Source organism: Equus przewalskii, chromosome 22 (genome assembly GCF_037783145.1).
Source record: "Equus przewalskii isolate Varuska chromosome 22, EquPr2, whole genome shotgun sequence".
In the NCBI taxonomy this organism is placed as follows: domain Eukaryota; kingdom Metazoa; phylum Chordata; class Mammalia; order Perissodactyla; family Equidae; genus Equus; species Equus przewalskii.
The window spans coordinates 34,099,394-34,112,618 of NC_091852.1; the positions used below are offsets into that span (position 1 = coordinate 34,099,394).

The 13,225-nt window shown below is 47.4% G+C and overlaps 1 long non-coding RNA gene across 2 annotated transcripts in view; it reads left to right on the forward strand.

The window, feature by feature from the left end:
* LOC139078744 (uncharacterized) overlaps positions 1–10,736 on the forward strand; it is a 29,445-nt gene extending 18,709 nt beyond the window's left edge. For both annotated transcript variants that reach the window (XR_011531786.1, XR_011531787.1), the window contains 2 exons: positions 8,578–8,736; positions 9,712–10,736. This is a non-coding gene — a long non-coding RNA (uncharacterized lncRNA). The remainder of the gene's footprint in view (positions 1–8,577; positions 8,737–9,711) is intronic.
* Positions 10,737–13,225: the final 2,489 nt, after the last annotated feature.

The window sequence follows — 13,225 nt, forward strand, 5'->3', positions numbered from 1 at the left end:
TTTGCTTCCCAAACCTAATTTCTGGTGTTAAAATGTTCTTAAGAGCCAACTACAGGCCTGCCTACCCAGGGCCCAGCTCAGTGGTAGCCTCTGTCCTCTGGTTGACGTGCTCAACGACCCCTGGTGCTGAATTTGTCCAGTTTTATCACTTTCTCTTTCTTTCTCTCTGTTCGCCCCACAAGTCCTCTTCCCTACTCTCCTCCCCGCCGAGTTACATTTTGAGAGGTCGTTAAAAGCCAGAGTGAGTGAGCAGGTCCCAGTAAAACTCTTTTTCTTTTCAAGCAGACCGTGAGCTTTTCCAGCTTCCCTCCTCCCCTCGCCCCACTCGCCATCCAGCCCCGTTTAAGCCCACTGCTGACAGACGGACTTCCGCTCCTGCCGAATATCGCCCTGCCCAGCCAAGAATATTCTATGCACGCCTTGTTGCTGGAATGGTAACGTTTGCAAAGTCTTAACATTCTGAGTCTCATATCCTCGGGAATAATTTCTCCCAGAGGTGTAGCTGGATAACTCTTCACCGACGGGCGTAAGGTCTGAAGACCACAGCATTTTAGAGCTGGGAGGCCTCTTGGAGAGTCCAGGCAGCTCTTCTCTAGACAGGGGAGGAACCTGAAGCTGTAGAGCTCAGCGGACCTGCTCAAAGTCACCCAGCAACTGAGCCTGGACCAGAACCCAGGCCCGCTGAGCCTCAGGCAGCGCCCAGCAGCTTTCTGACCATCTCGCATCTTCTTCCACCTCCCACCTCATGGTAGCGCTGCCTGAGAGCTGTTAGGGTGGGAGAGTGTCAGGAACAAGGAGAGATCTGGGGGGATGGAGGGAGAGGTCAGGGCTCCCATCTCAGCTGTGCCACTTACTCTGTGCCCTTGGGCAAGTTACTGTACCCGTGTGAGCCTCAGTTTCCTTGCCGTAGGCTTCTTTTGAGGATGTCATGATGCAAACAGCTTAGCAGGGTGTTTGCCACAGATGTAGGCGGAGAAGTGATTGTCTCTCTTCTCTCTCCCTCATGCTCCTTTGCCTCTCCAAAAAGCAATGCTTGGGTCAGCCTTGCCTCCTGAGTGTGGTCCCTCACTATCAATGGTGAAAGAAGTTGCTATTTGTCATGAGGGCTGGATCCCCAAATGCTGCACTCTCTTGGGCCAGAGAGAGCTCCTCGCATGACTCTGACACCTGCTGAGGCCTTCAGGATGCTGGCTCCCTCATTGTGGCTGCACTTCTTCATTTCGCAAGCTTCTTGGAGTGATGAGTATTAGGGCACAGTTTCAAAAGTATCCCAACAGGAGATTTTGGAGTCCACCGCTGAGTATAAATCTGGACATCCCTTCCCCTAGGCAAGCTGCTTCTCCTGTAATTGGTGCACTCAATTTCTTGCCCCCTATTAACACTCTTATTTTAGTCCCAGGACTGAGCTGGCTTTTGTCAAGGGGGAGAGGGGTTGGTGTTTGTTCCTAGCACCTGTAGCCTGGCCTGAGGATGCCCTTTTTGCCTCCTGCAACACACCCTCCTTTTTCTACAGGGCTCAGTGCTGTTTTTCAAAGAGTGCTCATGAGGCCTTCCCATCTTTGAGTGCATGGAGGGATGTGGTCCTTCCCAGGGTCCACACGCTGAGCCCGGGGTCCAGCCTGAGTAGCAGAGGTTGGTCCTGATACTGGCTCCATAGACAGCAGCCAGACTGTGGCCAGAGAGGGTGAAGGGAGAGGCCTGCTCATGGCTGTTAGAGCCATACCCTGGTAACTCATTGTCCTGCCACCCTGAGATTGTCCCTTCCCTCAAGGAACTCTCTAGCTAGTAGGGGAAAGATACGTAATACGTAATTGATACATTGTGATGGATGCTATCAAGCAGGTGTGCACTAAGCCCAGTGCTGGCATGTAGGAGAAAGGAGGCTGTATCTGCATGGAGAGGTCAGCAAGGGCTCCCAGAGGAGGTGACATCTAGAGTGAATTCTCAACGATTAGCAAGAGTGACCCAGCTAGACGGGAACGGACAATCTAGCTATAGTGAATCCTTTGCACTCTCCAAGGATCCTCTCCTCTCCTCTCCTTCTCCCTCGACCACGCTGGAGATTCCTTGATTAGTGGAGGCTGACTGTGACAGGCCTCCAGGGTGTTTCCAATAGCGCAGGCAGAAGAAGAAAGTAGGGAGGGATAAATACAGAAACAGCTGGCTTCCATCTTCCAAAAACCCCCATTCAAACTAGCCGTTTAAAAATCTCTTCCAGGTTGCCATCTGATGGGGAGAGTCTTTCCAAGCTGGGTCTGGGGATGAGATTCATTCATAAGAAAAAAAGTAAGAAAAATAAAGAAGAACCAGTTTCAATACTATGCATTGAGTGCTGGCCCTACAGCCTGGTGGTTAGGAAGGCAGACTGTGCCGCCTACTACTCCTGTGACCTTGAACAATGATTTACCCCACTCTGCCTCAGGTTTCTCATCTGTAAATCAAGGGCAGTATTGGTACCTACCTCATAGAGTTGCTGGGAGGAGTAGTGAGTGTGTCATAGTAAGAAATATATGTTTGGTCTTTGTTCCGGTTCCTGACACAGAGCTCCCAAATGCCTTGGAATTTCCCAGGTGATAGGAGCATCTTTTGTTCTAATGACATGACTCTTGGTGGGCCTCTAGATAGTGTCTGGATGGGGGCTGGTCACCAGAAAGACCAAGCCTTGATTAGAAGCCTGGAACTTTCAGCCCCACACTCTGACCTCAAGGAGGGGAAAGGGGCTGGAGATTGAGTGGATCGCCAATGGCCAGTGATTCGATTGGTTACACCTGCATGATGAAACTGCCATAAAAATCCTTAGACTATGGGGTTTGGAGATCTTCTGAGTTGGTGAACACATCCAGTTGCTGGGAGGGTGGCACACCCAGAGAGGGCATGGGGGCTCTGTGTCCATTCCCCGACACCCTGCCCAGTGCATCTCCTCCATTTGGTTGGTCCTGAGTTGCATCCTTTATAATAAACTGGTAATATAAGTAAAGTGCTTTTCTGAGATCTGTAAGTTGTTCTAGCGAATTCTCAATCCTGAGGACGGGGTTGTGGGAACCCCTTGAATTTATGGCCGGTCAGTCAGGAGTACTGGTGACAACCTGGGACTCGCAACTGGCATCTGAAATGGGGACAACTTTGGGGACTGATCCCTTACCCTGTGAGACTTGATGCTATTAGGTAGCTAGTGTAGGACACCCAGGTGGTGTCCAGAGAATTGGAGAACTGGTTGTTAGTGTGGAAAATACACAGTAATGTTGTGAGTAAAAATGGCCCAGAGGGGGTTAATGTGACAGACGGGATAATGGACCCATGTAATGCCCACTTCCCAATCCCTGAAACCTGTGAGTATGTCACCTAACATGGCAAGAGACTTTGCAGATGTGACTAAGTTAAGGATGTTGGGATGAGAAAATTACCCTGGCTTATCCCAGTGGGTCCAATGAAATTACAAGTGTCCTTACGTATAAGAGGGAGGCAGGAGAGCCAGAAGATGGAGAAAGGAGCCACAGCCAAGGAAGGCAGGCAGCTTCTAGAAGCCAGAAAAGGCAAGGAAGAGATTCACTCCTAGAGCCTCGAGCAGGAACATAGCCCTCCTGATGCCTTGATTTTAGTCCAGTGAGACCCATTTTGAACTTTTGACCACCAGAACTGCAGGGTAATAAATCTGCGTTGCTTTAAGCCGCTAAGTTTGTAGTAATTTATTACAGCGGGAGTAGGAAGCTGGTACAGTTAACACAGGTAGAGGGCTCAGAACAGAGCCTGGCAGGTGGGAAGAGCTCCTGAGAGTTGCTTATTATTGTTGCGATTTCTCTCCAACAGCTTCTAGGTTAGAGTTGGGGGAGGTGGCAGTGAAAAAAACACCACCTGCACAAGGTTCCTGACATCGTGGAGTTTACCTTCACATGGAGGGGACAGATTACAAAGAAAGAAGTAAACACATGTTAACGAAGAGAAAGCCAGCAAAGGGGACTGTTACTGACTGGCTCCTGGGGCTGGGGTCTGTTGCAGATGGTGAGGGCAGGACAGGCCTTCTGCAGAGGAGGCCACATTGTGGCAGAAGCCTGAGTGCAGGAGGGAGGGCCAGTGGAGCTCCCCAGGCTGATGGAGCAGCCAGCCGGAAGGTCCAGATCAGGGAGAGCAAGAGGTCATGTGGGGGGCGGGAGCAGGTGGGCAATGTGGGGCTGGGAGGTGAGGGTAGTGCGGGGGGCCTCCTGGTCATGTAAGAAATTGGGATTTCATTCTGAGTGGGATGGGGAGCCAGGGGAGGGTTTGAATCCTGGGCATAGACATACACACGGCTCATCAAGCTGTGCTGTGGCTGCGTCCTACACACAAAATAGAGGAAGATGGGCACAGTTGTTAGCTCAGCAGCAATCTACCTCCCCACAAAAACAGGAAGATTGGCAACAGATGTTAGCTCAGGGGCCAATCTTCCTCACCAAAAAGAAGAAGAAGAAGAAGAAGAAGAAGAAGAAGAAGAAGAAGAAAGATCACTCCAGTTCAGAGCTTCTCAGTTGGGGGTGATTGGCATTTTGGGGAGGATAATCCTTAGCTGTGAAAGACCATCCTGGCATTTAGGATACTGGTCCCCCAGGCACTAAAGGAAACAGCATTTTTGTGTCAACTCCAACTGCTCCCGCATACTTCCAAACCTGCGGGGGAGGGTGGGCAGGTGGAACCACCCTGGTGGGGAGGCGCTGAGGGGCACACGTGGAAGCAGAAAGACCAGTTAGGAGGACAGTGGCACGGCTGAGGCAGTGAAGGGGAGAAAGGAAGAATTTAGGGGATTTAATGATGAACTAGGTATTAGAGAAAGATGAGAACAAGGAGGAACCCGGGTTTATGAAAATTAGTGCATCCCCAGGTTTGTTTGTTTGATGAGGAGAAAGGGGTAAAATCACATTTTAATTGTGAGATGCTTAGAGGGGATGTTCAGGTGGGAATATGAATCTGGAGTTCAGAGAGAGGTCAGGAGGCAGAGAGAAATTCAGGGGTCCTCCTGGGCCGTCATGGTGGTTAAATCACGAGGCTGGCTGAGATCTCCTGGGGAGATGCGGTAAGTAGAATGAGTTCCAAAGGAAGAGCCTTGGGCCCTGGACACTCAGAGATCAGGACGCAGAGAGGATCCAGCAAAGGGGATGGAGAAGGAGCAGCCAGCGCAGGAGGAGGAGGACCAGCAGAATGGGGGTTCTGGAAGCTCACTGGAGAGTGTGTGCCAGGCGCTGCGTGGGGCCCTTGCAGGTAAATCACCTCATCAGCTACTCACATCACCCGTGAGGCTCATGGTATACACAGAAGGAATGCTCTGAGAGAGCATAAGCCTTCTACTTTAGCTTTTGGCAAATGAAACGTGTAATTTCATGATGATTACCCTCGTTCTGCAGCATGTTGCCCCTACTTAGCATCTGCTGAGCACAGCCCTAAAGTGGCGGGAGATGGGTGTTCCCACGCATGATGACACTCGTGTGGCCTCCGCCATCTTTAGAGGCTCAGGAAGGGAGAAGAAGCTGCCACTGCTTCCAGTGGGTCATTCCTGGACCTCAGTCAGCTGTTCCTGGATTTTGCCTCTGTTCTTAGTAAAATACAATCAGTCAGACACTACCATAGAACGAAGCGATTTCTCTGGCCCTTTTTAAAGCTAGCAAATTTGAAATTTTACCTCATTTTGTTCAAGAAAAATTCAAATGCCTGCCCTCTCCAGGCCTAGCCGGAGGGTAATCGCACCTCTACTTGATGAAATATTCTGCAGCCATTAAAAACGTCTATGAGAAGTAGGCAATAGCATGGAAAAATGCTTAGATTTTGAAGTTAAAAAGGCCGACTGTAACATTGCATATTCAATAGATCACAGCCATGTAATGTAAACAAACCAAAACAAAACAGATGTGCAGGAAAAGAAAACATTGTAAAGACTCTGCCAAAATATTGATGGTGGTTTTCACTGGGTGGTGGGAAAATCAGAAATATATTTACCTTTTTCCTGATTTTATGTATTTTCCAAATTTTTATAATGAGTATATATCATTTTAGAGCAGTGTTGCCCGATAGAATTTTCTACAATGATGGAAATAGTCTGGATTTGTACTGTCTAATCCATAGCCACCAGCGACATTTGGCTCTTGAGCACTTGAAATATGGTTAGTGTGACGGATGAGCTGGATTTTTAATTGTGCTAAATTATTACTAAGTTAAATTTAAATATTAGTAGCCATACGGGGCTACTGACTACTGTATTTTGGCAGTGCAGGTTTAAAGTGCAAAAAATAATATAAGGAAACGTGTATTATATCTCAATAAAGTTGTGAAAAATAACGTAGGCATTTTAAATGTGTTCACCATATCAAGCCTTGACATTTTATTGCAATGTGGGAGTGAGTTTGGACTTCATAATAGGGAATATGGACACAGCACAGAAAAACATCAGAGTTTTTATTTAAATAGTTTATTTTCTAGCTCAATAAAAGGTGATCCAGCATTAAGCCTGTTCTTGGCCAAGTTCTGTTTTATGCTGGAAAGAAACAAACAATAACCCGGATGGTCTTCGTCATTCTTCAGCAACAACTTCTGCTCTTAGGAATAATATTCTTTTGTATACCCGTCTAGGTCTTCATGCGGGTTCCAAGCATGTGAGTGGTATCTTTTGAGGTGAGAGCAAAGCTTGTTAGCCCCACTTTTTAGATGAGAAGATAAGGCCGATGAAGGTTCGGTTCCCAAAGTCATGAAACGAGAAACAAAGGCAAAGCCTCTTATTTCTTGAAGCCCAGCGGATTTTATTATCTTTCACAATATGAGCAGATCAATTTCTGAAAAACTGTCTTGGGAAGGGGACTTCCCCCAAGGAACTGGGAAGATTTGCTGCTTTTAAGTCCTTTAAATGAAGTTTTAGAACCGTCCTGAGATTAGTTCACAGAAGGCAGGGCACTGTGCACCTAGCAAAGGTTGCCCTTTATTTGGTTGGATCTGTGTCTTTACGCTTTCCATGGAAATGCCAAGCAAAAAAACACTTGTCTTTTCGTGTCACCTTATTCTAGACCCCTCACCTCCATCCTCTGCCCTCCCTCCACCACTCACAGAACCTCTTGCCATGTGGGGACTTAGCCAATCGTAGTTCCACATCTGGCAATTTAGAAAGATTTAGAAAGATGCCGAGCTCTCCTGGGATCACGTTCCCTGGACCACTGAGGTGCAGGGGACGTGGCATTAGAGAGATGACTTCAGCCGAACAGGCCACCCCCACCCTGGGCTCTCCTCGTCTGGGTGGCCCCGAGGGTTTGCTAAGAGCAGCAGGCAGCAGGCAATTGAACACAAATGAATCCACTGAATGTTTTCAAACCTAAAGGCTCGATCCTTTTCGCATCAAGTTCTAGGAAAATGTTGGAGCCAGTTATGATTTAAAAAAAAAAATCATAAAAAATTGGTTCACCCGTCTGTCAGTACCGCCAAGAAATATTCACATGAGGAGGAGTATCCAAAAAAATGAAGAGTAGCTCTTTTCCAAGACAGATCTCTGGAACTCTCTCCCTCCCGTGCTCAGAACCACTTCCTCTCCTCAAATCTCACTTTAAAACCTTCCTGTTTGCTTTAGCCTATGACTGACTCAGGCCCCATTCATCTTTCTTTCCTCTCTCCCCATGACCACATCCTTCCACTCTCCCCTCACCGTGCACCGTGAGAACACTCGCCTGCCTCTTTCCTCCTCCATCTTTCAGGCCCTTCTCTGTTCCCTGCAGCCACAGCCGGGCATGTCGGGGTGGCTTGCTGGCCTGCCCGAGTCACCCTCGCCCCGTCCAGACGGGTTTAAGCGTGGGGCCTTCCCCACATGAGTGCCCGCCCTTCTCCCTGAGGAGGAGGAGGCCATGAATTTCAATGGTCCTTCTGCCTAAAGAGGCGCTTTGCAAGTTGTATTTCACCAGTTACTGACTCAGAAACTTGAGAAGCAGAACACAAGGAGACCTTGTCAGAGACCTGCAAAGATACCAAGCCCCACCCTGTTTCCCTTGGGAGGCTTCAGGGAAAGCCTGAAGGGGGTGGGAAATAAACACAGGCCAACCCGGGGCGGTTGCTCACCTCCAGAATAGAGTTATAATTGTCTCCGCTGCGCTTCCTGTTTCCCTCAGGTAAGGAGGAAGGCGCATTCCTCAGCAACGTTCCAAGGAAGGATTGGCCCCGGGAAAACAGTCCCAGAGTGAGCCCAAGTGTTTGAATTCTTTTTGTTCAGGGTATACACATGGTATTTTCTAAAGAATGTGGTTTCAAGTTGGCTCTCTGGACAACGGGCAAGCTGTGGGCTTCTCCATGATGCATCACTCTCCTCCAACCCAAGATGGAGCCTTCTCCCGCAAACATGGAGGCAGGCCAGTCTGCTCCGGCCTCCACAGTGATAGTTCCCCTGATAGCTCCAAAAGAAATGCTTCGAGACCCAAATGCCCCGGAGTTCATCTGATGAAACACATGCTTGACTCCCATTTGATCTTCTCACAATAACAACAGCTGCCATTTTTCTCCCACATCATTGTTTCCACAGCACATTCGTATTTGCTATGTGAAGTGCGTAAGGCAGGTATTAATATTCCCATTTTATACTTAAAGGACTAAGGTCGACGTGACTTGCCTAAGGTCACAGAGGTGGTGAGTGGTGGAGTTGGAATCCACATGAATCTTCTATAGGAACCCCGGCCCAACTACAGACATGCCCAGATGAGCACACCAGTGCCTGGAGAGGAAAAATCTGGAGAGGCCTTCCACATGGTGGGTAACGCAAATAGCGTTAGAGTTGGCTTTCCAGTGGATTATGGGGGTTTTCTTTGATTTTTGGTAGCACATCTTCTGTTTATCATGCTTGCCTCGCTTGAAAACTTCAGAGTGAGTCAGTGTTACCCAGGCTCACCCAACAGGTGGCAGAGTGATGGGCCTCAGAATTATGCTTGTGGTTAAGCCAACCTGGGATTAAGTCTGGAGCAGTTAATTCTGCTGTGTGAAAAACAAATAATAAAGAACACATTTTTTAACAAAACTGGAAAGAGAAATGAAAAACAAGTGCCCGACCTAACTTTTGAGGGATATATATATATATATATATCACATGATATGTATAATATTAGATAGTAATATACAATATTTATACATTGCATATAATATACTATAATGTACTATATATTATGTACAATATAATATATACAATATACAGTAATTATATATATATAGAATCTCCAGAAGTTTCTCTGGAGGTTAGGGGCTCGCCCTACACTCAGATGTCAGTGCAGATCCAGGTCATGAGCTCTTGGACAGATGTGACAGATGATCTGGGGAAGGGAATAGGGAGAGAGAGATTCGTTAGTATGAACACCGGGAGTTTGAGAGCCATTTCTGGGTGGAGGCGGGGAAAAAAGGGAGCGATGCCACAAGGGTCCTTGCGTGGTGCCTCCATGCCACACCTGGGAACCGTGACTTGCGAAGTGGCTGACGTGTTTATTTGGTGTGAGGTCAGCAATAGCTCTGAAAGCAATAACATGATCCTCATAAAATAGATCCCCCAGCCTGGGCCACCCGCCTGCTTGCTGCCAAACAAGGGTGGTGGCCTAATGAATGAGACACTGCTGTCAACTCTCCATCAATGGTGGGTTCATTCACTCTGTGGATCATGCAGCCTCTTCCTTGCCTTCCCATGTCCATGCTGTTGATTACTTTTTTAACCCATTTCTTGCTTTGTGCTGCTTCCTTCAGGCGAAGAGAAAGGGAAAAGAGTTTTGATTTCTGTGCCTATTAACCACTCTGACAGAAGGTTTTGTGAAGAATGACGTTGAAGCTCTTGGTAGAAGTTAGAAAAAACAGTCTAGTTACAAGAACAGCAGAAAAAGACCTGAACTTCAGAGTGGACCACAAACCAATAGGAATTAAGAACACAGCTCTCTTTTCAAAAGCCAATGCAAAATGAGGATGTGTTTATGCAAGAGCAGCTGTTGTTACCCTGGGCTTATGCTCGACATTCTTTCATATGTCACGGTCAGACCTAGGAAATTCCCTGGGAAGTCCCCTCCCTCCCAGTGCCTGCAGTTTCTCCCTTGGAGTATAATGCTGTTGGATCTTGAGAGATCTTTTGATCTTCAGGAAGCTGTTATCACAAAATGGATCTTCCTGGAGTGAGGAGACAGCGTGGTACACCGGGAGACGAAGGCAGTGGACTGCGGAATGGGAATCTGGGTCCCAATGTCAGTTCTCCCACCACCTGCCTGTGGCTTTAGGAAAGGCCTGTTCCTTCCCTTGCCTCCATGGCTTCATCTGTCCAATGGAGTGACATGGAGATGATGAAAGTGTAAGTACCTGCCATCATGCTTGTAAGTGCTCAGGAAATGCTTCCCTCCTGCCTGCCCTCAGGTTTCAGCCTGTAAAGTGAAGGATGGAACCAGCACACCTCCGAGGCCCCTTCCATTCTGACACTTTGTGACTCTGTTGGCAACACCTTAAGAAATTTCCAGCTAACACTCCAGTGAGCCTTATTCTACAAGATTCCATCCACTCATGACAGCATTGGGATTTTGACTTTGTGTTTTAATTTTTACTTTCCCTTATCCTGATTTTTAATTTATATTTTCTATTTTATGGCTTTTGCCTTTTTAAGTTGTCACAAATCCTTTGGTGAATAAGACAAAAGTATAACAAATTGTATGAAAGAATGCATTGACTGAAAGCCAAGGAATGTTATCAATGCTAATACTAATAAATTGCTTTTATTGGATATTTACTATGTATGAGGAACTGTGCTAAACCCTTTATAAACATTAGGTCACTTAATTCTCACAATAGCCACATGAAGCCATAATTATCATCCCCACTTTATAGACAAGGAAACTGAGTCTTAGAGATATCAAGCAAGTTGTCCAAGGTCACCCAATTAGTGAGTGGTGGAGCTGAGCCACAAATCCAGGTCTGGCTAAATCAGAGCAGTTGTGTGCTGACAGGCTCTCAAAAAACGAAAGCAAAAACGACCCCCTAAATCCCTGATGTGTGGCGTTCACTGATTTCCACCGTGTAAATACTCCCACCAGGGCCAATTTCAAGTTACCAACAGTTTAAAATCAGCTCCAAAAGTTTCTGAATATTTAACAATCTGCTCTTGCAAGCCAGTAGGCACCAACCGCAACATGCTCCAGAGAGAGCCTGTGTTGATCACCACTGAGCACCCATGCATGCCTGGATCATAGGCTGGGCCTGGGGAATGGTAGAAAAGAAACAAGAAAGGGGACATAGCCATGGACAGAGACACAGCCGTGAGAGGACACGTTCATTCATTCATTCATTCGTTCGTTCCCTTCACAAAGGCTTATTGAGTACCAGCTAAGTCCCAAACCTTGTGATACACCCTTGGGATTCAGGCATGAGTAAGATGAGCAGGGTGCCCAAGCCTGAAGAGCCCAGAGTGTGTTGGGGAGAGAGAGACATGGAAACAAATAATTGAACACATTAGGTAATGGAAGCGTGTATGAGTGTATGGGAGCTCAGATGAAGCAGGAATGAATCTGCCCCACGGGTCTGGAGGATGGAGTTAGCCACGTGTACATGCAGGCTTCCAGGCAACACAAATTTTGCTTCCTTTCCAATTGATGGAGGGGCTTCCTCACTAGAGAGGTGTGCTCAGCTTGACTCTTTGCAGTTCAGAACTAAACAGAGAATCCAAAGATGGGGTCAAGAAAGGGACAAGGATGCAGAAAGTAAGCTCCCTGAGTTAGGGATGTTTCTGATTTAGCCCGATATTCCTGACACCTAGCGTCGTACTGGGCACATAGTCTGCACTCAATAAATATTTGTTGACTGGATGAATCGCTGGTGAATAATGATTTGTGAGCTTCAAGGAAGGTTGTTTGAGGAAAGGGGACTAGTGATAGGTAAGAAGTAAGCAGTGTAAGTCTTGACCCCTTAGCATGGAAGGGGCCATGTGGCGGAATGGAGTGAACAGAGGGCAGAGCACGGGCAGGGACTCTGGGTGCCCTGAGTGGGGGTCAAGTCTGCAGAAGAGTGTGTGTCTGGAATGCCACCACGTCTTGTCACAAGCCTGCAGGGTGTTTGATGTGCTTGCGAATGGCAGGAATTACACCAATCATTGCTTTGGCTTCAAAGTTCAGCATGGGAGAAGCTAAAAAGTAATTGATGCAGTGAAATTTGGGGATTTCAGTGGATTCATTCACATTTGTTTGTTCTTGTCTTCCTCTGATTACCTGAGAGGAGGCTGCTGTTATGGAAAACCAAGGGCTGTTAGAATATTCTTTCTTGGGAGCCAGAACTGTTTTTGTAAGAAGTGGGCCTGCATGTGTATTTTGTGGATTATTTTCATTGTAACAGTGCCTTATATTTGTAGATGGTTCCTAGTTTCCAAAGATCTTTTCCTGATGACTTTTGCGGCATCCCCCAAACAAGGCCATGAGGACGATAGAGAAGATGCAGACATCTCCATGTTACAAAGGAGAAAGTGCGACTCAGAGAAGTCAAGTGACTCAGCCAAAGTCACACAGCTGAATTCGAGCAGAGCAAGGGCCCCAGGTGGCTCATGCTAGAGGTGAAGACCTTCGTATTCTCCTAGTTTCTCTTATAATAATGTCACCTCCTGGAGCGAGCAAGTCCTGGCTGAGACACAACGGCATCTAGAAACAGTCCTGACTATTTGAGAACTTCTTCCTCTGTGGTGAAAAACTGAACCGGCCTGCCCCATTTTCCCAACCACCTCACGACTCGAAGAGCAATTGCTTTAGCTCTGACAAAATTAGGCCACCTCCGACCTAAATGGAGCCCATTTTCAGAGTAAGACCCTGCGTGGAGACAGCTCTTTCCTGGAAGGATAACAAAAGCATGCTTTTGTGTGTATTTCACTTGATGGAAAGGAATCCCCAGCGAGGCCATTTTTTCCCCCTGATTTCTCCCAAGTCCAGAATGTATCCAAGTTTCCAAGATAATCTCAGAAGAGCCATTCGTCTACGAAGATGGCCAAATTGTCTTCCAGCTCAGTAGACAGGGTGTGTTTGAGAGACAAGGTGAGGGGGTGAGAATAGGGGTGTGGGAAGAGGGTGAGGGAGCTTGATAGCAAAGGAGAAAATGTGTCGCCGACAAATGCTGACGGAAGACGAAAGAAACCAAAGGGCCAGCCCCGACTCTGGGGTCCCCTCTGCCAGGGACATTTTCAGCTCATTCTTTTCAGGACCTGTCACAGTCTGCCTGGCGAGCCGTCACTTCTCATCACTGGGCTCTC